General features: G+C 42.7%; 1 protein-coding gene and 1 pseudogene across 1 annotated transcript in view; one reads left to right on the top strand and one right to left on the bottom strand.

Moving 5' to 3' along the window:
* Positions 1-24,117, top strand: part of LOC149427744 (enhancer of mRNA-decapping protein 4-like) — a gene marked incomplete at its 3' end in the record, with an annotated part of 131,261 nt that overhangs the window by 63,763 nt on the left and 43,381 nt on the right. The window lies entirely within an intron of this gene.
* On the bottom strand, positions 10,514-11,453 carry LOC149427745 (uncharacterized; annotated as a pseudogene).

Genomic DNA, 24,117 nt, shown 5'->3' with positions numbered 1-24,117 from the left:
CACAAGAACAGCAATAAACAGTGGTAAAACAGAGAAATGCCCAGCAACCACCGCCTCGGGAGACCCTGGACTATAAAAGTCCAGTCTCCCAGATATTATCCATTGCCAGCAGCCCATGTTGCTCAGAAAGAGGGGAGACAAATATAGTTATATTCCCCATATGCCCACATACACTCCATCCATGATGGAGGCAATAAAAGAGCAGAGGGTATAAGCACCCGCTCAAGCCAATCCAGTAAATACCACAGCATGCACGCCACCATTACATGACACATGTTAGAACAATGCAAAGAGCAATATAATACATACAAACATAAAAATAAAGCCACGTGCAAACCCATCATATACTTGACGTATAACACCAGCACAAATAGCATAGCTACATCAATCCCATAATGTAAAGGCCTGAGAAGTCATTGTCTATTCCCCACTAGTCAAAGTGGTCCTACTCTTCCACTTCTTACAGAAAAGGTGTATAACCTCATAAAGATCTGGAGGGGAAGTTGCATGTAAAGTATAAATTCAGCTCGCATCCTTCTTTAGCATTTTTTGGTCAATGTTTCCTACCCGAGGGTCCTCAAATACCCTTTCTAGGGCTGCAAGGTGTATCCGCTCTGTATTATGATAATGTTTCAGAGCATTAGGTCTCTGGGTGTGTTAAGAAAATTTCTTGTAATCTAATAAATGTGATCATGTGTTCTTTTCCAAAAATTTCTAATGGTTTTGCCAACATAAAAGGCACCACATTTATATTATTATATTATACAGTATTTATAAAGCGCCAATAGTTCGCTCAGCGCTGTACATTAGAGGGTGACAGAACATGTGACAGAACAATACCAATACAATGCAAAACATGAGGGGATTGAGGGCCCTGCTCTTTCGAGCTTACAACATTTATATAGCCTAATATTAACCACACCCTTAGTTTGGCAGTCTACAAATTGCCTAATTGTATGTATCAACCAAATATCTAGCCGCTGGATTGCTTTTAAAAGTAGCAGGAGGGGACTTCTCCCTACAGCAGTCTCCTCCTAAACACAGTAATTGCTGGGTCAAGCTGAGGGTGTCCTCCCTTCCCCGGCCTCCTCCACACCAGGATAGCCCTGCCCTCCCAGGCATCATCGCCAGATCGAGCTCAAGCCGATGCCCCCACCCCCCCGCTGCCGACCCCTCCACACAGTCATTGCCTGTGTAGCAAAAAGATCTATTATCCACCAGATCAAACTGAGGGCACTTGCGCCACCTCCTCCACACCAGTACAGTCACCCCCGCCCCCACCTGATCAATCACGTTCAGGGCACAAGTTACACTGATCAACCGGGATACCACTGACTCCTCTTCATATAGATTCACATTATGCACAGCACGGTGGCAGGCTGGCGGATGACTTAAAGAATAGTGACAAGGTGGATTTGAAAAGAGGAAGCAGTAAGTGAAATATGTACGCTTGAGTTGCCACCTCATCCCTTTAAAACCAACACATATAAATTACACAGGTTCTGTGGCTGCTTGGGGTGGTAATTAAACTCAGTTCCTTATCAAATTAGCCCCATATTCTGTGTAATTAATGTGTCAGATTTAAAGGGTGATGTGGGAACCAAAGCTCCTGCCATCTATCTGCTTGACACATTCTCACTTATTTGTGATTCTTATTCCCCCTGTTTTTCATTGCTTCTCCCCCATCTGACCTGCAGCACCACAAACAAGTCTGGGAGAAGAGGAGCTGGATCTGCTGGCCTCTGTGCAGACCAGCATCGCCCCCAGGCTTCCATTTCTCTAGCCCATGTGCCCGGGCTTCTCCTTTACTGATTGGCTCAACTGCAGCCCACTCATCCCTCTAGCCACTTTACCGACTGACCACCTCAGCATGCTAATGTTCTCTAGCAGCGGAGGACGATGATTGACTGAGAAGGGGAAAGATAAGGTGGCGTGCAAGGACATGCCAGGGTTGCCCAGTGTATGACTAAACATTAGATCTAATTGTTAGAATGGACCCTGGGGTCCCGTGTGCTGTATACTGTTGGGGCAACTAGTGCAGCTCTGGAGAAGAGCTCTACTGCCCTTACAGACAATTGTGTATGCACCCCCACATGTTCCCATTCACCATGTACGAGCACCTGTCATTTGTCTGCCCTGCTAGAACTACCCTGATGTGAAGGCAGGAGATTACCCTACAAAGAGGAGCTGATGAACCCCTCTTATGTTATCAGATCACAATGCAACATCTAATATGGCACTCACCATGAGAGCTATAGTGACCAATTGTTAGTTCCTCCATGATCAGTCGTTACTCTTGTAAAAGCAATCCGAGCAGCTAACTATCCACTGGATTGCTTTTACAAGCAGTGGGAGGGGACGTTCCACCCCACCCCCAGCCACCTTCCCATGCAGATGCACTAAACTCCCCCCCACTCTGCCTGCACAGCTGCGTAATTCATTCACAGAGATCTAAGTATGTGAAAACTACAAGTACTGACAGCCTTTGCAGCTGTTGGCTTGTAGTTCTTAATTTGCCAGGGTGCTGTTGAGTTCTCTAGGTAGTTCATTGATCTTCCTTTCATTGTGTAACTGCCTGCCCGTATTGGAGGTGCCAGCAGACAGCTACACAGTCTGCAGTACCATGGAATCACACCCAGAATCTGCTGGTTGTGGGCACAATACTCTACAGGCTCCTAACAGAGAAAAAAAAGCCTATTTTTTTTTACCTCAAAACAAATGTGCATTTATTCATTTTTTTTTTTTTTTTTATTATAAAGGAATCTTATTCTTTAATGGAGTGGACACCAGAGCTTGATTTGGCTGCTCAGCATGCGCTTGTTGTTTATTTATTTAAGGTACTTATATAGCGCTGTCAATTTATGCAGCGCTTTACATATATATTGTACATTCACATCAGTCCCTAACCCTCAAGGGGCGTACAATCTAAGGTCTTTAACTTATATTCATACATACACATATTAGGATATTTAAACAGGATACAATTAACCTACCAGCATGTCTTTGGAGTGTGGGAGGAAACCGGAGTATCCGGAGGAAACCCACGCAGGCACAGGGAGAACATGCAAACTCCAGACAGGTGGTGCCATGGCTGGGATTCGAACCAACGACCCTAGTACTGCCAGGTGGAAGTGCTAACCATTTAGCCACTGTGCTGCCCATTATAAGCACCCAAGTGCTTCTGTGTGCGAGGGAAACCTGAAGGAATAAAAGTTAAAAATTTTTTTTTCCTCATTGGGCCAGCACCTCATTTACTAGCTCAGCAGATGCACTTCTGCTGAGCATTGAGAGCTTGACACTCCCCTTTCCTGACGAGCACCCAATCGGAGCTCATCACACTGCAAAGTCTCTCCCTTCCTTACTAGTCCCCAGGTGTGGTGCTGGAAACAGGCAGGGAGGTGAGTAGGAGATAGACAGCGCAATGTTAATTCAATTCCCGGCAATTTTACACCTTCCTGCCCAGGCCAGTTTTCAGGTTTCAGCGCTCTCACAATTTGAATGACATTTGCGCGGTCATACAACATTGTACCCAAACTAAAATGTTATCATTTTCTTCACACAACTAGAGCTTTCTTTTGGTGGTATTTAATCACCACTGGGGTTTTTATTTTTTGTTAATTTAACAAAAAAAGACCAAAAATTTTGAAAAAAACAAGTTTTTCTTTGTTTCTGTTATAAAAGTTTGCAAATAAATAATTGTTCTTTATAAATTTAGGCCGAGATGTATTCTACTACGTCTTTGGTGAAAATAACCCAAATTAGGATGTATTTTTTAGTTTGTAGGAAAGTTAGAGTTCACATACTATGGTATATATCTGAATATTGATCAGTCCTGAAGTACTGACAGCCAATCTAATTTCTTGAGGTCCAAGCATGTTAGAACAGTACAGATATCCCCATAATGACCCCTTTTTGCAAAGTAGACAGTCCGACGTACTTCATAAGAGGCATGGCGAGTTTTTTGAAGTTGTATTTTTTTTTTGTCATTTTTTGGAAAATGAAAAAATGAAAAAAATTATTTTCACTATTTTTTTTTTTTTTTTTAAATATGGTCACCAGTGCAGTACAGCATCGTCATGTGACTGGCATGGCGGAGATGAGGGACACTGACTGGTGACAGTATTAAAAAAAAAAAATATATATATATATATATACAGTTGCAAGAAAAAGTATGTGAACCCCTTGGGATTACGTGGAGTTTTGCATGAATTGGGCATAAAATGTGCTCTGAACGTCATCTAAGTCACAACAATAGAAGAACACAGTCTGCTGAACATAATACTACACAAACATTAGATGTTGCCATGGTTTAATTGCACATAACATGTAAACATTCACAGTGCAGGGAGGAAAAAGTATGTGAACCTTTGGACTTAATAACTGGTTGACCCTCCTTTGGCAGCAATAACCTCAACCAAACGTTTCCTGTAGTTGCAGATCAGACCTGCTCAACGATCTGGAGTAATTTTGGATCGCTCCTCTTCACAAAACTGTTTCAGTGTAGCAATATTCTTGGGATGTCTGGTGTGAATCGCTCTCTTAAGGTCATGCCACAGCATTTCAATCGGGTTGAGGTCAGGACTCTGACTGGGCCACTCCAGAAGGCGTATTCTGTGCTGTTGCAGCCATTGTTTTGTTGAATTACTTTTATGCTTTGGGTCATTGTCCTGTTGCATCACCCATCCTCTGCGGAGCTTCAGTTGGCGGACAGATGGTCGTACGTTTTCCTGCAAAATGTCTTGATAAACTCTGGAATTCATTTTCCCATCAATGACAACAATCCATCCAGGCCCTGAGGCAGCAAAGCAGCCCCAAACCATGATGCTCCCTCCGCCATGTTTCACAGTGGGGATGAGGTTTTGATGTTGGTGTGCTGTGCCTTTTTTTCTCCACACATAGTGTTGTGTGTTCTTCCCAAACAACTCAATCTTGGTTTCATCTGTCCACAGTATATTTTGCCAGTAGTGCTGTGGAACATCCAGGTGCTCTTTTGCAAACTTCAAACGTGCTGCAATATTCTTTTTGGACAGCAATGGCTTCCTCCGTGGTGTCCTCCCATGTACTCCATTCTTGTTTAATGTTTTCCTTATTGTAGATGTGTCAACAAAAATGTTAGCATGTGCCAGAGATTTCTGTAGGTCTTTACCTGACACTCTGGGATTCTTCTTTACCTCATGCAGCATTCTGCGCTGGGCTCTTGCAGTCATTTTTACAGGACGACCACGCCTAGGGAGAGTAGCAACAGTGCTAAACTTTCTCCATTTGTAGACAGTCTGTCTTACCGTGGACACATGAACATCAAGGCTTTTGGAGATACTTTTGTAACCCTTTCCAGCTTCATGCAAGTCAACAATTCTTGATCGTAGGTCTTCTGAGAGCTCTTTTCTGCGAGGCATGGTTCACATCAGACAGTGCTTCTTGAAACCAGTAAACCCAAAACAGGTGTGTGTTTTTTAAGGGCAGGACAGCTGTTAGCAACACATCCAATATCATCACACTGATTGGAGTCAAGGTTGGCTCACTCCTGGCTCCAATTACCTCTGGTAGAAGTCATTAAGCTAGGGCCTCACATACTTTTTCCTCCCTGCACTGTGAATGTTTACATGTTATGTGCAATTAAACCATGGCAACATCTAATGTTTGTGTAGTATTATGTTCAGCAGACTGTGTTCTTCTATTATTGTGACTTAGATGACGTTCAGAGCACATTTTATGCCCAATTCATGCAAAACTCCAGAAAATCCCAAGGGGTTCACATACTTTTTCTTGCAACTGTGTGTGTGTGTGTGTGTATATATATATATATATATATATATATATATATTTTTTTTTTTTAACATTTTTTAATTTTATCTTTTATTAAATTTTTCTTCTTAAGATTTTTTTTCATATTTTACTATGACCAAAGTAGTACTATGTTACCATAGTAACATTGTACTACTTTGGGGAAGTGATCAGTATTTTTTTTTTTTTTTTACACGATTTGCTTATAGCAAAGAATTACTTTGCTATAAGCAAGCATTTATCTGAATGACATCGATTCATTCAGGTTTTTTTTTTTTTTTTTGTGCTTAGCTGTGATTTGGCCACAGCTAATCAATGACATGTGCATGTGATTAGCTGTGACAACCGTCATGTGACCTGCTGTGATTGGTCACAGCAGGTCACATGGTACCGGCAATGGGGCTGATGCTCAGATCTGTCATCGGCCGTGTCCGAGGTACACGGCCGGTGACAGATTGCGCCGCTGCGCGGCTCTGCAGGAGCGCAATCTGCGCATGTGCGCGAGGACGCCATATGGCGTCCACCCGGAACACTGATGACATTTGGTTAAACACCATAAAAGTTCAATTCACCATAAAGCCCCCTTTTCATTTTTAAAATCCCCAGACAGTCCTAAAAGCACCTTTGCCTAATAAAAAAAACTTCAACCCTTCATTTTTCCATTCTGTGAAAAAAAAATTCTTTTTATCAGGACAAGTAGATTGTCATGAGAGTCAAGTAGACTGGGACCCCGATTTAGTCCATGAACATAGAAAAATAGAAACCTTGAAAAGTGATGGCAAAAAAAGACTATAGATCTCTTTTAAAGAGTATAGATCTATGCTTGTCCAAAGCATGTTTAAAGTTATTTACTGTTCACTGGCTCACTACCTCAGCTAGAAGTTCATTCCAAGCATCTACTCTTTCAGTAAAAATACTTTCTGAGATTAGTTTAGAACTTTCCTCCAATTAGTTTAAGGTCATGTCCCCTTGTTCTTGATTTTGGTTTCCTGCTGAAAACACTTCTCTCCTGAACCTTAATGTATTTAAAGGTTTCAATCATGTCTCCACTTTCCCTTCTTTCCTCCAGACTGTATATATTAAGTTCCTGACATCGCTATTGATATGCTTTACCCCCCAGACCTTTCACCATTTTTGTTACTCATCTATGGACTCGTTCTCTTTCTTTTTGCGAGTGAGGTCTCCAGAACTAAGGTCTAACTAAAGATCTATATACTGTAGGGGAATCAGAACCTCTTTGCTCCTGCTGGTTATCCTTCTAGTGTTGCATCCTAGAATTCTATTCGCTTTCCCCACTGCCTGGCCATACTGTTTTCCCATTTAGCAATCATTTGAAATAAGTACCCCCAAATCCTTTTCCTCTATAGTGCTGGCCAACACTGTACCCCCCTTATTTGTACGCTCTCAAAGGATTCTTTTTCCTTAGGTGCATTATTTTACATTTAGAAATATTGAACTGCAATTTTCTCTTCTTCTTTGACCAATCTTCTAGCAATACCAAATCAAGTTCTTTGTTACAGACACCTACTGGAATATCAACACTATTGCACATTTTTGTGCCATCACCAAAAAGACATACCTTGTCCAACAAACCTTTAGTTATATTACTTCTATATAGATTACATAGAACATGACTTAGTTCAGAGCCTTGGAATACTTCACAAATGACTGGTCTCTATTCCGAGTGAACTCCATTTACAACCACACTCTGGTATCTATCCTTTAGCCAGCTGCATATCCACTGAACCACCCAAGGGCTATGCCCTATCTTGTACAACTTTTGTGTTCGTTCATTATGTGGAACTGTATAAAATTCCTTGCTGAAATCACCTGACCTTAATCCAGTTGAGCATGCATTTCACTTGCTGAAGACAAAACTGAAGGGAAAATGCCCCAAAAACAAGCAGGAACTGAAGGCAGTTGCTGTAGAGGCCTGGCAGAGCATCACCAGGGATGAAACCCAGCGTCTGGTGATGTCTATGCATTCCAGACTTCAGGCTGTAGTTGACTGCAAAGGATTTGCAACCAAGTATTAAAAAGTTAAAGTTTGATTTATGATTATTCTGTCCCATTACTTTTGGTCCCTTAACAAGTGGGAGGCACATATGCAAACTGTTGTAATTCCTACACCGTTCACCTGATTTGGATGTAAATACCCTCAAATTAAAGCTGACAGTCTGCAGTTAAAGCACATCTTGTTCGTTTCATTTAAAATCCATTGTGGTGGTGTATAGAGCCACAAATGTTAGAATTGTTGATGTCCCAATATTTATGGACCTGACTGTAGGTAGATTCTATTTGACTCCACAATGTAGCAGTAGGTGAGGTATTAAACCATTCTCTCAGTTGTGAAAGTATCTTTACTGTATAGTAATTACTAAAGTTAATATATCCAGAGCCTCCTACTGATCTGTTTTGTAAGTGTTACATGAGCGCAGCAGGGTTTCTTTCCCTGCCATATGTATTTGTTTAATGAGGTTTGTAAGGATTTGAAGTACTAACGGGGGATAGGAATGGGGAGGGTTCTAAATAAATAAAGCAGCTAGGGAAGAATAGATATTTTAAAGGCAGCAAGCCTGCCAGCCCAGGAAAGCTCATGTTGTTGCAATGATTGCAATTCTTGCGTGGTGTATAAGATCAATCGTCTGCATCCGAGGTTTGACGAAATTTGGTGAAACCAGATTGGTCATGATGTATTAGATGAGGAAGAATATCATTCAATCTAGTCGCTATTCATTTAGCATAAATTTTCAAATCAAAGTTCAGTAAAAAGATTGGTCTGAAATTTTGTGGGGATGTAGGTTCCTTGTCTGGTTTCAGTAGTGTAATTTTGAGGGCTTGGAGCATTTCAGGGGGGAACGATGAAGAGGAAGCGGTGAAGTTGTAAATGGAGCATAGATGAGTTGTTAGAATAGAGAGGAATTGTTTGTAGTATTCCGCCGTCAGACCCCAGAGATTTGCCAATAGGGAGAGATTGAATTGTGGAGATAATTTTTTGGTGGGTGAATGGGGCATTGAGGGAATTAAGTTGCGTTTCTGATAAGGAAAGGAGTTTGATTTATTTCAAGAAAAGTGTTAATCTCAATCAGAGAGGGTTGGTGTATGGAATCATCCAATTTGATATTGTATAGTGAACTGTAATAGGAGTTAAAAGGTATCCACAATGTGCTGAGGATTAAAGATTTTGGTATTTCAAGTAGTGTCATAAAGAAATGGTATTCTGGATTTAATTATACGGCCTTTAATTTTACGAGATAGTGCTTTCCCTGCCTTATTAGAGGTGGAATAGAAGGTGGCTTGCAGCTTACGTTGCATATGTTCAAAGGAGCCAAATAGGAGAGATCAAAGTTCTTGATGCAACAATGTTAATTTTGATTTAAGAGCTTGGGTGGGCAGTGCTTTATTCTGGGTTTCAATAACTCTAATAGAGTTTAGTAGGAGATCTAAGCATTATGACTTTTCGTTTTTCTCTAGATTCCATTTGAATTAACACACCTCTAATAAATGCTTTGTGAGAGTTCCATACCACAAAGGTGTCGGGACCGAGCTTATATTGAGCAAAAATTCAGAAAGAGAATTCAAGAGCTTTGAGGCATACTCTGGATGTTGCAATAAAAAATTGTTGGCTCTTCATACAAAGGTATTTGGTTGTGAGGGGGTGTCTGTAAGCGACAATGAGATAGGGGCATGGTCCGACCATGTTATGATATGGATCTCAGACCTATGTACTTTTTGCAATAACCATTTGTCAAGTAAAATCAGATCAATTCTAGAGTAAGAATTATGACAAGGAGAGAAATGTGTAGTCATGTTTACTGGCGTGGTAACACCTCCACACATCGAATAGCTCCTTAGCATGCAGGAAGGATTGAAGACATGGGGAGTGGTGTTTTGACTTAGTAGATGAATCCATCACGTTATCTGGGACAATGTTAGTCTCCACAAACGAGTAGATGTCTTTGTATTTTCCTAGCTTGATGGATAGTTTTGGTGAGGAAGGCGGTGGGTTTCTTGTGTGCATACACATTCAGCAGAGTAGATGGAACGTTGTTAATCGTATAGATCAGAATAAGAAATCGACTATTAGGGTCAGAAACTTGGTGGTGTAACGTAAATGAAACCGAGTATTTGATCGCTATCAAGACCCCTCTTTTCTTAACAGTGAAACAGGCATTGTAAACATGGGCGAAGTTCTTATGTTGGCAATATGGTTGGGTGAACTGGAAAAATTAGTTTCTTGTACGCATAAAATATTGCATTTATGGTCATGTGCTGTTTTCCGTAATGAGTTAAGTTTTGCAAGATGGTTTAGACCTCTGGCATTTATAGACAAGAGTGAGTGGCATTATTGGTGGTGTGAATGTTCACAACAGGAGATCGAGGAGTAATTCACAGGGTGCTTAATAGCAAGATAATTTATGGCCCATGGCAGCTGTAGTTGGTATTTATGGTTTTGAAGTCTACTTCACTGATAATCTTCAAGCCAGGGAAAAAAAAAAGTTGCGTCACTGGAAAGTAGCAAGGAGCTGAGTATGAGAGTCAGTGAGGAAGTCAAGAAAGAGCAGATAACCGCAAACAATAACAGAAGTGTAAAAATTACGTAGCAGAAGCTCAGGTTGATTCAAACCAAGATGCTACAGATCAAACTGGGTGAGATTTACTTAAACAGTAACTTTGAGCCATAGGCCAGAGGGATAACAGCGTATTACAAGTGGTGGCCTCTGTGAAATCACGAACGATGTCTGCGTCTACCAGGTTGCTGTTGTCCAGGGTGATGTGAAGCATGAGGTGAGGCTGGAATGTTGGACTCTTGGGGTGGGTCCTGTGTGATTCCCCATGTATGAAGGAAGTGGAATCCTTTATGGAGGGAGTTGATAGTGTGCACATTGCCATTATGGGAGATCAGCAAGGTAGCTGGATGGCGCCATTTGTGTGGAATCTTATGATTCTGGAGAGCTTTCGTTACTGAATTCAACTGTCGTCGAAGTTGTAGAGTGTAGAGAGATCCTTAAACAGTTGGAGATCTGCAAAAGGTGCAGGCAGTGTAGTCATGGATCTAATGATAGAAACCAATTGCTGTTTTTTTTTTTTTTTTTTTTTTTCTTCAAAGAAATGTACTCATTAATACATCTCTAGGTATCGAATCAGTCAAGTGCGATGCTTTAGGAATAAGGTGGATGCGATCAATTGTAAGGTCAATAGGTGCAGCTTCAGGGAGAATGGCGGACATCAAATTGCGAGCATATGCGTGTAAATCAGATTGAGGGACGGATTCTGGGATTCCCCGTAGTTTAATGTTACGTCTGGATTTGTCCTCAAGATCCACGACTTTAGCTTCAATCCATGAATTATCTTTAACTTCTTCATACGCATCTACTAGGTCATTGATGGTTTCTGTACATTCACCCATTTTATTCTCTACAAATTGGACCCTTTCTCCCATGTTATTTAAATCAGAAGAAAATTTGTGGAAAAGAGATGAGAATTCTGAGATTAATGAGGATTGTAGGGAGAGAAGCATTTCTTTCATGATAGTCAATTACAGGCTGACCAGAGGTAGGGAAAGCTGCTATAGATGAGTGTGAAGCTGAATGGGGATGTGAACGGTTAATCTCCTGGGCTTGTGCTGATGATACTGATGCACCAGATGTAAGGGGTTCTAGCCTCATGCGGGCTTTTGCTGGGTCACAGGGATCTGGGTTGTGTGTTTGCAGCTGGCTGGGGGAGGACTGTGTATCTGTCACAACAGAAAATTCCTGCTTTGCACCTGGGAGATCAGTGTATGAGGCAGCAGTAGCAGAAGAAGCAGCGACGCCATCTTGGCTGCATTCCTGTCTATCTGCTGTGTGCAGAAAGAATTCAGTGAGCTTAGGAGGATGACGATACTACTTTCTTTTGCGGGACATCTCTGCTCCTGCTGGTCGGGTGTCACTGCAGCTAGGTAGAGGGCTGGGAGGAAGGTCAGAGGCTCTCAGTCGTGGCAATTTATCCCTCTGTGCGGTGGAGCTCAAGGCTTAGGCAGCCATCCTCGTCTTTTATCTTCATCGGCCAGTCTGCAAATTTAACACCATTTTTCTGCATGCATTAAATGTAATATAACCTTATTTTAGGGTAAAAAGATGTATGTTTCTTACATTTTTTTACCACTATACACTGGAGGGGAGTACAGTCCCTTGACTAAAAAAAAATAAATATATATTCATTCAGTCCTTATCTCTTAGGCTGTCTGGTATAGCTATACCCCCCCCCCCCCCCCACAAATTTACAATTTGGGAAAATATGCTGTAAGAACCTGGAATGTTGTATACTAATAAAATATACAGAACCAAATGTCTTCCAGCATGTCCATGTTGCATTATATCAATATAAATTCAGGCCCTCCGGTTTAATTCTGTGAGCACGGAATAGTAACTACAGTTTAACCCCCAGAAAAAAAATAACACAAATATAAAACCTCTCTGAGTGGGGGGAAAAAATCCTTCCTGATCCTCCAAGAAGCAGTTGGATATTCTCTGGATCAACTTTACCTATAAATATTAATCTTCAGTTAAATTTTGTAAGTTTAGAAGAGAATTCCGGCCTTTTTAAAAACAATATAATGAGCTGTCCAGAACCTGCTCTTGAGGGATTCTATTCCACATTTTCACAGTTCTTACTATGAAGAAGCCTTTCTGTACTTGGAGATTAAATCTCTCTTACTCCAATCGTAAAGAGTGTCCTCTTTCTGTGATGACCTTAAAAATAATGACACCAAGTTCACTATATGAACCACCTATGTATTTATACATGTTAATCATATTGCCCTTTTCTCTTCTCAAGAGAGAATAAATTATGTTCAGCGAATCCTTTTATAGCTGATCTTTTCCATTGCCTCTTTTTTGTCCTCCGCTCTTTCTTTAGTTCCCCAATGTCCTTTTTGTGAACTGATGCCCAAAACTGAGCTGCATATTCCAGATTAGGTATTACTAATGATTTTTACAGGGGCAAAATGCAGTCCAAAACCACAGCTTGGCATTGCATGCGGTTATTGAGCCAATGATCTTCCAGATCACCCTGATCCTTCTCCACCATTAAATTCTCTCAGTATGTATGATGGGTGCATATTTTTAGTCCCCAAGTGCATAACTTTACTTTTATTAACATTTAAGCCTCATATGCCACATAGTTGTCCATTTAAATAGTGCATTGAAGGTTGTCTTGTAAGGAAGAGACATCCTGTAAGTACGTTATTCCACTGCATAGCTTGGTGTTATCTGCACACACTGAGATGGTACTTCTAATCCCAGAGACTATATAATTTATTAATATGTTAAGTAAGGGTCCCAAAACCAAACCTTGGGGTGTACTGATAATAACCTTAGACCATTCAGAGTATGGATCATTAACCACTGCTCTCTGAATACGTTCTTTTAGCTAGTTTTCTATCTTCTGCAGACTGATTTTTCCAAACCTTTAGACTTTAAGCTTCTGCAAAATCTAAGTTTACTAAATCCACAGCTACTCCTTTGTCGAAGATTTTACTTACCACCTCATAAAATGAAATCAAATTTCTTTGACAAGTCTTTTATGTATCATGCTTTCTTTTCTTTAAAATGTATTTTTCTTATGTTCATTGATGGACACAGCTCTTTTATTCTCAACCATAGGGTTATTGCTTCACCTACAGGAGTAGGACACTAGGCCAAAAAAGAACACATCCCTGCCTAAACCTCCTCTCTGCTATAGGCAATTGATTTCTTTCTGCCTTGTGTGTGAGTAAAGACCTTTTGGTTTCATAGTATTTTTTTTTTTATTCTGTGGAGATCTTTAATCAACAGGCAGGCTGGGCGACTGGCTGAATAATATAGATCCAGTGATCACCCCATTCTGGCCATCGCACATGCTCAGTCCTTGCCCCATTCTGGACTAAACGGGGAGCCAGCGTGTTAAAACATCTCCCGGGGGCACATTTGACCAGACGCTTTTAGTCCGAGTCAGTGTTACCCCTGGCCTACAGCCCCCCTCTCTGTGGACAGGTGGACCTATGATGGGAGCTTTACCCACCAGCTCCATGGATTGGTAATTAAAATTGCCCCCTTCCTTCCCTCCTGTGATGCAATCCGGGGTGCAGGTACTTCCTGGGGTGGTCTGCCCCTCGGGGTCCCCTCCAGGATCTGTCTCCTACTACCCCCTTCTCCCCTTTTACTCTCTGGGACGATTTGGCATGGGGTAGGTTACCCTAGTCCTCTAGTTTCATCTTGCTCTATATCTCATGGGGTGTACCTGATGAGCCGCCAAGTTGTATGTGCCTGTGTGCTGACTTCCCTACTGGTGGCCGGGTTTGTGCAAGTCTTTTTGGCTGAGTATTGGTCCACTGACCGGATGTCTGCAACAGTCCGAGCGGACTTGCCCTTCCTGGGTTATCGTCTCTTCTGTGCTTTTTTTGGATAACCTCATCTAGAACCTTGCCAGTGGCAAGGGACTGTTCTTCCCACAACCTTATATGGGTGATGGAACTATGTTGTAAGTGTGGTCCTTCTTTGTTTGTGCTCGGTAGGCTCCCGACACAGGAGCTCCATCTCTTTCAAGGTACCTGCTGGTGGTTTCTAGTGTTCTTAGCCTCACATATCCCCGAGGCCTCTATGAAAGACCCCCCTCAGTGTGAAGGCATGTCCACCCCAATGCCTGGGTGGGAGGTAGTCCTTAAAGATGAATAAGGTCCAGGGACCTTCATACCAGTAACTACTAGATCCAGGAACAGCCTGTGTCTGGCTCCACAAAGTAATTTTTTTTTCTTGTTTTCTAGAGAAATTCCTTTTGTCCAGTGTTTCACCTCTGGTGTCTCTCTTCTGGGCTTCTTTGTGTGGAGGGGATGGGATTGGTATTCCAGGGGGAGATTGTCTCAGAGGTAGAGACAATTCAGAATCTTGATATTTTTGCTTATAAATGATTTTTTTTTTTTTTAATCTCAAATGTATATTAATTGGTTTGTGTGAAAGTTATAACATCTTCAAACTATGGTATGTACTGTATATAGTAATATTTCTTTATCGTACATCATGGGACATAGACATAATCATGATCATATGGGTTATGTGCCACCTATAGGTGAATGGACATTGACCAACCAAAAAGACCAAAAAGACAGGAGGCCCTCCCATTATATAACCCCTCCTACACAGGGTGCACACCAGTTTTTTTGCCATTGTCTTGAAAATGACTCACTTATGTCGTCCACTCTGGAGGATACTAAAGAGGTCCAGAACAGTTGTAATGGGAATCAAAGGATTGAAATCGGATCAGTTTGAATGGCTGAAGACTAAGATGGATGGTACCTGAGCCCCATTGGGATGGATGGAAGCATCCTCAGGGAATGCAGAACCCTGTGCAGTGTTTAATCTGATCAAGGTGCTTTTGGGCACGGTGCTCTTCTGGTCCAAGATTGTGGAACCCATGTAATGAGGAACCAGGTTCTTTAGGGTCTCTGATAAAGCCACTGTAGATACAAATTGGACCCCTGCTGGAGGTAGGTGTCCTGCAGTACGTTTTGTGAGCTTTAAATACACCATAGTTTCTTTTCATTTAAAAAAAAAAAGTTGTGTGGAAGCAGGTCTTGCTGGCAGCTGTAATTTGTTTCTCTAGCCACTAGGGCGAGGGCACTGGCATCTTTTTTTTTTTTTTTTTGTTAGGTCATGCTTGTGTACTGTGGCAATAGATAGGAAGCAGTGTGCACTTTTTTTCCTTTTGCCTATGAGTGCGGGGCGCACTCATAGGCAAAAGGAAAATGCAATGTCTTCTGGAAACGGCCATCGTACTAAAGGAGTGAAACCAAAGGCACACGTGAGCTGCTGGATCATTAAGAGCTCCTTCTCAGGATGCAGGGACACAGAGTGGGCTGTGACTGGGATGTGCGAGTACTTCCCTGGGGGTGAAGGTGCATGGCCAGACAAGTGCAGGGACATACTTCTTAATTGTCTGTCTGCCTTTTTTTTTTTTTTTTTTAAGGTCCTCGCTGATACCAATTACCGATATCTATTGCTGATACCTATTGCCTTGAAAGAGTGTGTGTGTGTTAGGGAGTTGAGTTGGGTGAGGGCAGCATGGAAAAGGAGGGGAGGGGGGGGGGGGCAGGGGTGTAAGTAAGAACAGTGTACAGTGGGGGTTTCTAATTATTGCTCCCACAGTTGATTTAACACCAAGCTGCTTGCTTATTGCAGATTGTCTTCCCAGCCTGGTGCAGGTCTACAATTTTGTTTCTTGTGTCCTTTAACAGCTCTTTGTTCTTCACCATAGTGGAGTTTGGAGTGTGACTGTTTGAGGTAGTGGACAGGTGTCTTTTATACTGATAACAAGTTCAAACAGGTGCCATTGATACAGGTAATGAGTGCAGGACAGAGGAACCTCTTAAAGAAGAAGGTACAGGTCTGTGAGAGCCAGAAAATCTTGCTTGTTTGTAGGTGACCAAATACGTCTTTTCTACCATAATTTGCAAACAAATTTTTTCCAAATCACCCAATGTGATTGTCTGGATTTTTTGTTTTTCATTTTCTCTCATAGTTGAGGTCTACCTATGATGCCAATTACAGGCCTCTTTCATCTTTTTAAGTGGGAGAACTTGTACAATTGGTGGCTGACTAAATACTTTTTTGTCCCACTGTAGTTGGGGGTGGGGTGGGATAGGGGTTGTGCGGTGGGAGGAATTGGGTGTTTGGGATGGAAAAGACTATGATTGCTGGGGGAGGGGGGGTAATAGAGACATTGATGGATAGCCAGAAGGGACCTCTGGAGTGTTGATTTGGAATGATAAAGGATAGGCTGAAGGGCTGGGCTGTGTATTGGTGGCTGTGGACATGTAAAGGAATGTAAGGTTGGCTAGTTATTCATTTGCAGCAGTGGATAACAGTAGGAGGCTTTAGTAGTTGAGGACAATGTTGGGAGGGATGGAGGCTGGTGTGGGTTAGCAGCTGTGAGGGTGGAGGAAGGAGCTGAAAAGACATGGGGGCAGAGTTGACAGCTGGCAGAGGGAAGGAGGAGGCAACAAGCAGAAGCAGGGCCAGTGTAAGGATTTTTCTCTCCACAGGGAAAGGTGCATTTATTGCTTTGTACTGTCTATCTCAATATGTTGTGTGTGTGATTAGGACACCACATTCTCTTTCTCCTCTGTTGCTTAGTGATTTCCCACCTGACAAGTAGAGGAGGAAGGGGACATGTCTCTGTGTACACATTCTCTATCGCATAACGTGCACTTTAAACATTAAATGTACCGTGCTTGACACATGTCTTAACCCTCTGCGGTCACCTCAGCCAACCACCCACACTGGGTGTCATACATAGAATATCTATGAAAATGGGGGGTCACACTGGGTGCCATATATACCAAGGCCACACTAGGTACCACACATATGTTGTCTATAGAGACAAGGGGCATACCTATTATGTTTATGGAAACTGGCCACGCTGGGTGTCATACCTACAGGAGCCACAGAAGGTGTTATGCACCCAACAATCCGTTTGATAGAAGGCAGAACTCTGGTCACAGGTGGGAGGTCACGGAAAAGATCAGCAAAGACTAAATTAAGAAATAAGACAAGTGCATGTGGTCACAGTGCTTGACAATAAATGGAGTTAACAGATCTTACATCAGATGGAGTACTGTTCCTCAGCTCCAGGTGAATCCATTTGTTTTTCACATCCATCTTCTTCCTGGTCACTGTGTCTACAGATCTGTAATAAATGTTTCTCCACCCTCCACTCAGTCTGGAAAATATGCTGGCAGGATGAGGGTGGGAGGGGAGGCTGCACAGTGCTCTGCTTGTTAAAAAAAATTAAGCAAAAAGAGCAGCAGCTTGAGGTGGTGTAGAGGGAGAGAAGAGTGTGCGTGCTCTGTGTATAGGAAACTTTGGAAGCCAATGACACCAAACACTAAGCAGCCAGCAAGGAGGGGAAGCAGAATCCTGCTGACAGCTGAAATGTCGTCAGTTGTTAAGGAGCGGTGCTGCCTTGCCCTTAAAAACTGATAATTGCCTGCATTCTTTTGTTTTCATTTCAGCTGTCAGTGGGGGAACGCTGACAACTGAAAAATCTGATGAAGGTATTCATTCCTAGTATCGGAGTACTTGCGCAAGTACAGATACTTGTGCAAATGCTTAGTATCAGCACTAATACCAGTATCGGTATCCGTGCAACGCTAGTCATTACTTTACTGTAGTAATCCTGGGAATTGTTTCACTGCTTCTTGGTAGCACAGTTTTTTTGTGAGAACATGTCTTTCAGAAAGGGGGGGGGGGGGGCGTCACAGCAGGAAAGGTCGCAAGAGCACTGCTGTCAGGTCATGAGGTCCATAGTCCTGTGTTCCGCTGTGTTAAGGCTACATTCACACTAGCATTGTGTGCAGGCGACAGAGAGGCGTTTGGGAAGCGTTTTTACCGCTTCCCAAATGCCTCTGCCAATTCTGCACTTTACGGCACATGGTGCTGTTCTAACGGGAGCGTTTGCGTCATGTCGCGGCAAAATGGACGCCTCTGGTCGAGTCAGGAGGCGTTGAAGCCTCCTATTCTAGTCTATGGTGCCGCTCCGCAAATGCCCAGCCGGCGTTTGCGGTGCGGTTGCGGGGTGTTTGCGGAGCGGTAACACCATTCAAACTGCATTATAGGCATTTGTGGGGTGTTTTTAACGCTCGGCAAAAGCCTAGTAACCGCCGCTAAACCGCGCATGCAGCATTTGAGGAGCATTTGCCGAGCATTAAAAAACGCTCCGCAAACGCCGGACCAACGCTTGTCAAACGCTATAGGGGCGTTTGGCAAGCATTGGTAAAACAGCCAAGTGTGAACGAGCCCTTACTTTCTCTGAAAGACCAGAGGCGGCAGACCAATCTGAGCCACTGCGCTTGTCTGGGATTGTGGATACTACTAGCGCATCCGCTTCAGCATCCATCACGAAGGAGGATTTGACGGCAGTGTTAGTAGGATTGGAAGGCAAAATCACTGGTATAATTGCCTCTGTAACTAGAAAAAAAGTTGAACAATCGCCTTGTTTTAGAGCTGTAATGGGTGGATCCTGAGGTTGAGGAAGATGTTGATGAGTTGGAAGAAAGTTAAGCAGTATATTCTGGTTCTGAGGAGTGGTCTGAGGAAGGGCAGGAAATGTCTGCTTCACAGTCTCTCCAAGGCTGATCGTTCAGTCCCTTACAGAAATGGTGTTCTCTGGGTACACTGCAGAGCTCTCAAGTCTTTGCTTTACACCCGCTCCTGAAACAGGTGGTTTATGCAGACTTTGATCACCCAGAAAGGGTATATGTTCCACCCAAAAGATTTTCCTTCCTTTATCTCATGGAGGAGATGTTTGTTTAAATAGAAAAAAAAATGTAGCAGGCAAGCAATGGACGCAACTGTTTCTTCCCTGAAAGAAAATGTAACTTGTCCGGTGAAGAGTGTTCAGATGTTTAAGGAACCAGATGATGAGGAGTTGAAATCTCCACTGAAGGCTTCCTTTTCTTTAGCTGGGTCTGCCACACAGTCAGTTGACAGTTGGCATTTGCCAAAGTCTGAAGAACTACGTCAAGCGGTTAGTAAAGACAGCTCCAGGTCAGGGGCAGGAGAGTGCTGAGGATTTTGCAAATTTGTCCTATGCCTTATGTTTTGCTGTGGGTGCTCTTTAGGATTCAGTCCAGCAAATTTAAGCATGGCGCAAGTGTCTGGGCACATTTATTGAATTTTGCAGTTAAAAAGTTAATCGGTTGAGCTGTCTTGTAAAAAGTTGCTGGCAGGTTTTCTGCTTCATGGGTAACAATTGTTTGGCGAGAATTTGGATAAGTATGTTCAGAATATCTCAGGTGGAAAGAGTTCCCTCCATCCTTCTATTCAAGAGGAAAAGTAAGCATCTGACCTATAAAGGGTCTGGGACTTCAGCAGCTAGTTCCTCATCTTTCAAACAATCATTTTTGTTGCCCGCAGGCATCTGGGTCTAGATCTAGAGGCAAGTTGCAAGGCCAAGGGAAGAGGAAGCCCAGGATACAAAAGTCCTCTAAAGCAGATTCAAAATTCTCTTCCTTATGAATGGGTTCCCCCACTCGTGCAGGTGGAAGGAAGGCTTCTGGGATATTGAAATGTCTTGGAATTAGGTGGTCCTGGACAAATGGGTCATTTCCACGGTTTCACAGGGGCACAAAATCGAATTTTGGGCATTCCCCCTCCTCTAGTTTAAGGCAAATGTACCCACAAATCCGCTAACAGGAAACTCATTTCAGGCACTCGACCAGCTGTTATTTCAAGGATTAACTGTGGAAGTGCCATTGAGTGGTAAGTTCAGGGGTTTCTACTCCATCCTGTTCACGGTCCCAAAACCAAATAGAGACATGAGACCAATCTTAGATCTCAAGGCATTAACAAATTCCTATGCGTTCGTCTATTTTGGATGGAGTTAGTCCAATCAGTGGTTGCCTCTGTGAGAGGGGGATTTTCTAGCTTTCATAAACATCAAGTATGCATACCTTCATATTTCAATTTTCCAGCCTCATCAAAGGTTTTGCAGTAGAAAATCACCATTTTCAGTTTGTAGCACTGCCTTTGGGCTGGCTACAGCCTCCCTGAATGTTCACAAAGGTCCCAGCCCTGGTGCTGGGCTTGCGGAGAACACAGGGGGTGTAAGGCTTAGGATACCTGGACGATCTTTTGTTCCAAGTTATAGGCAGAAGGTGGCTCTCGCAGTGCATACAATAGAATGCCTGGGCTGGGTTCTTAACTTCAAGAAGTCAACGCTGGAGCTGTGCAAAGCCTTGAGTATTTGGGCCTGTTGCTAGAGCAGGCAGTCAGGCAAAGGTGTTTCTGCCTTCAGAAAAAAAGCTGATCTCTGAGAGATCGGGTACTGAATATAAAAAGTAAAATGTATCCTTTTAATATGTCTCTGCATGAGGTTGCTGGGGAACATGGTATCTACATTCGAAGCAGTTCCCCTATTACTGCAGAGTTTAAATTGGTGGTGATTGCTCAGAATCTGGAAGTCTTTCCTTCCAATGTTTTGGAAGATAAAGATAAAGATGGCTGCAGTTCGGGGAACTTTGTCTCTGCAGGAGAGTATACTGCCCATCAATCTCTTGGAACTGTGGACCGTGCACCTTGCTCTGGATTATTGGACAAACCAGTTGCATGGGTTTCCAATCAGGATTCAGTTTGACAAAGCCACAGCGGTGGCGTATATCAACCACCAGGTTGGCACCAGGAGTCATGCAGCTCGGCCAGAGGGTAACCACATTTTGGCTTGTGCAGAACTGTCATCAGTACACATTTGGGGGGTAGAGAACTGGCAGGCGGATTTTGTCACTCATTCGCAATGAATACCAGCGGAGTGGGCCCTGCACCATGGGGTTTTCAGGGCAATCTGTCAGTGTTGGGGGACTCCGGAAGTAGATCTTTTGGCATCCACGTTACAAAACAAATTGGACAAATTTGTGTCCAGGACTATAGACCCACCAGCGACAGGGGTAGATGCCCTGGTAACACCCTGAAGCCAGTTCTCCTTAATCTACTCCTCCAGCCTCCCCCCCCCCCCCCCCACCCCAGTTCAACTACTGCCATGTCGTTTGCTCAGGATTCAGGAGGAGGTGACACCAATAATGGTAGTCCCGGTCTAGTCCAGGAAGGCATGGTTTGCTCACAGTGAATCTGGCATTGGAAGGTCCTTGGACTCTTCTGGTCTGGTTTGTCTCAGGCTCCAATATTTTTATATAATCTTTATTTAATAAAAAAAAAAAATAGCGTACAGTAACATGCACAGAAACAAACCATCAAGGTGAGTCTCACATAGCTGAAGAAGATACACTGGCATCAGTACACACAATCAATCGTTGATGGAATCTATGCCTGAAAGATGCCATTTGGGTGTCGCAATGAGAATGTCAGTCCGAGGTGCACACAATGTTGACATGGAGACAGAAAAAAACATGCAGTGCATCCAGAAAGTATTCACAGCGCTTAACTTTTGCCACATTTTATGTTACAGCCTTCTTTCAAAATGGTTTAAATTAATTTTTTCCCTCAGCATTCTACAAACAATACCCCATAATGACAACGTGAAAGAAGTTCGTTATGAAATCTTTGCAATTTATTAAAAATAAAAAACGAAAAAAAAAACATGTACATAAGTATTCACAGCCTTTGCCATGACACTCAAAATTGAGCTCTGGTGCATCCTGTTCCCACTGATCATCCTTGAGATGTTTCCACAACTTGATTGGAGTCGACCTTTGGGAAATTCAGTTGATTGGACATGATTAGGAAAGGCATAAACCTGTCTATATAAGGTCCCACAGTTAACAGTGCATGTCAGAGCACAAACCAAGCCATGAAATCTAAGGAATTGTCCGTAGACAAGATTGTATCAAGGCAGAGATCTGGGGAAGGGTACAGAATTTCTGCAGGTTTGAAGGTCCCAATGAGCACAATGGCCTCCATCATCCATAAATGGAAGAAGTTTGGAACCACCAGGAATCTTACTAGAGCAGGCTGCCCGGCCAAAATGAGCGATCGAGGGAGAAGGGCCTTAGCCAGGGAGGTAACCAAGCACCTGATGGTCACTCTGAAAGAGCTCCAGCATTTCTCTGTGGAGAGAGATGAACCTTCCAGAAGAACAACCATCAGCACTCCACAAATCAGGCCTGTATGGTAGAGTGGGCAGATAGAAGCCACTTCTCAGTAAAAGGCAAATGGCAGCCCACCTGGAGTTTGCCAAAAGACACCTGAGGGTCTCTGACCATGAGAAACAAAACTATGGTCTGATGAAGTAAAGATTGAACTCTTTGGCCTGCATGCCAAGTGTTATATCTGGAGGAAACCAGGCACCACTCACCACCTGGCCAATACCATCCCTACAGTGAAGCATGGTGTTGGAAGCATCATGATGTGGGGATGTTTTTCAGTGGCAGGAACTGGGAGACTAGTCAGTATCGAAGGAAATATGATTGCAGCAATGTACAGAGGCATCCTTGATGGAAACCTGTTCCAGAGCGCTCTGGACTTTAGACTGTCAACGGTTCATCTTTCAACAGGACAATGACCCTAAGCACACAGCCCACATAACAAAGGAGTGGCTACGGGCCAACTCTGTGAATGTCCTGGAGTGGCCCAGCCAGAGCCCAGACTTGAACCCGATTGAACATCTCTGGAGAGATCTGAAAAAGGCTGTGCACCAACGCTCCCCATCCAACCTGATGGAGCTTGAGAAGTACCGCAAAGAAGAATGGGAGCAATTGCCAAAAAAATAGGTGTGCCAAGCTTGTAGCATCATACTCAAAACGACTTGAGGTTGTAATTGATGCTAAAGGTGCTCCAACAAAATATTGAGCAAGGCTGTGAATATTTAGGTACATGTGTTTTTTTTTTTGTTTTTAATAAATTGCAAAGATTTCAAAATGAACTTCTTTTATGCTGTCATAATGGGGTATTGTTTGTAGGCTGTTGTGGAAAAAAAATGCATTTAATCCATTTTGGAATAAGGTTGTAACATAACAATGTGGCAAAAGTTAAGTAGCTGTGAATACTTCTGGATGCACTGTAAATATATATATATATATATATATATATATATATATATATGAAAAACCTAGTGGAGCTTAAAAAAACAGGAAAGTAAACAAAGGATCAAAATATACCTGGACGCAGATTCAATCTAGTCAGAACAGAGCAATGGCCGCAGATACAATCTTAGGTTATCTGTTAGCAATAGACTAAAGAGGCCCACCAAAACTGTATACAGTACATGGAATACAGGCAGTGCCCACGGAAAAGGAGACAAGAACATTAATGGCCATAAATGGTTATGCCTCAGATATTCCAGAGCTGTAATGAATCCACGTGGCCCAGATAGCGTAAAACACTTCATATTTATCCACTACTTAAGTACTATTAAGGGACAGATTTCAGCTCTATCCATTTTTTTTCCCAGGTCAATTGCTTTGCACTCGATTTTCACTTTCATGCAGGGTGTGATGCAGACAGTCCTGCCTGTCTGGCCACCCTTGTATCCATGGGACTTGAACTTGGTCTTGGCTGTGTTACAGAAGCCACCTTTTGAACCAATTAGAGAAATTCTGTTAGTCCTTTTAACTAGGAAGGTGTTTTTTTGGTTGCTATCACTTTAGCATGAAGGGTGTCAGAGCTGGTGGCTCTTTTGTGCCAGAGCTGGTGGCTTTTATGTAAGGAGTTGTTCTGGGTCTTGCATCATGATAAAGTTGTTTTCTCAATCTTTTTTGCAGAAAGTGCTTTCTAGTTTTTATTTGAATCAAGACATTGTCTTGTTGTCCTTTCCTAGTCCTCAGTCGACAGAGAAAAGATCGCTGCATACTTTGGATGTAGTTCAAGC

This window comes from Staurois parvus, unplaced genomic scaffold (assembly GCF_062004578.1).
Source record: "Staurois parvus isolate SC_StPar_1 unplaced genomic scaffold, SC_StPar_1.0 ptg003526l, whole genome shotgun sequence".
NCBI classification, from domain to species: Eukaryota; Metazoa; Chordata; class Amphibia; order Anura; family Ranidae; genus Staurois; species Staurois parvus.
The sequence above is the reverse complement of the archived record's forward strand: the minus strand, read 5'-3'. Positions and strand labels throughout refer to the sequence as shown.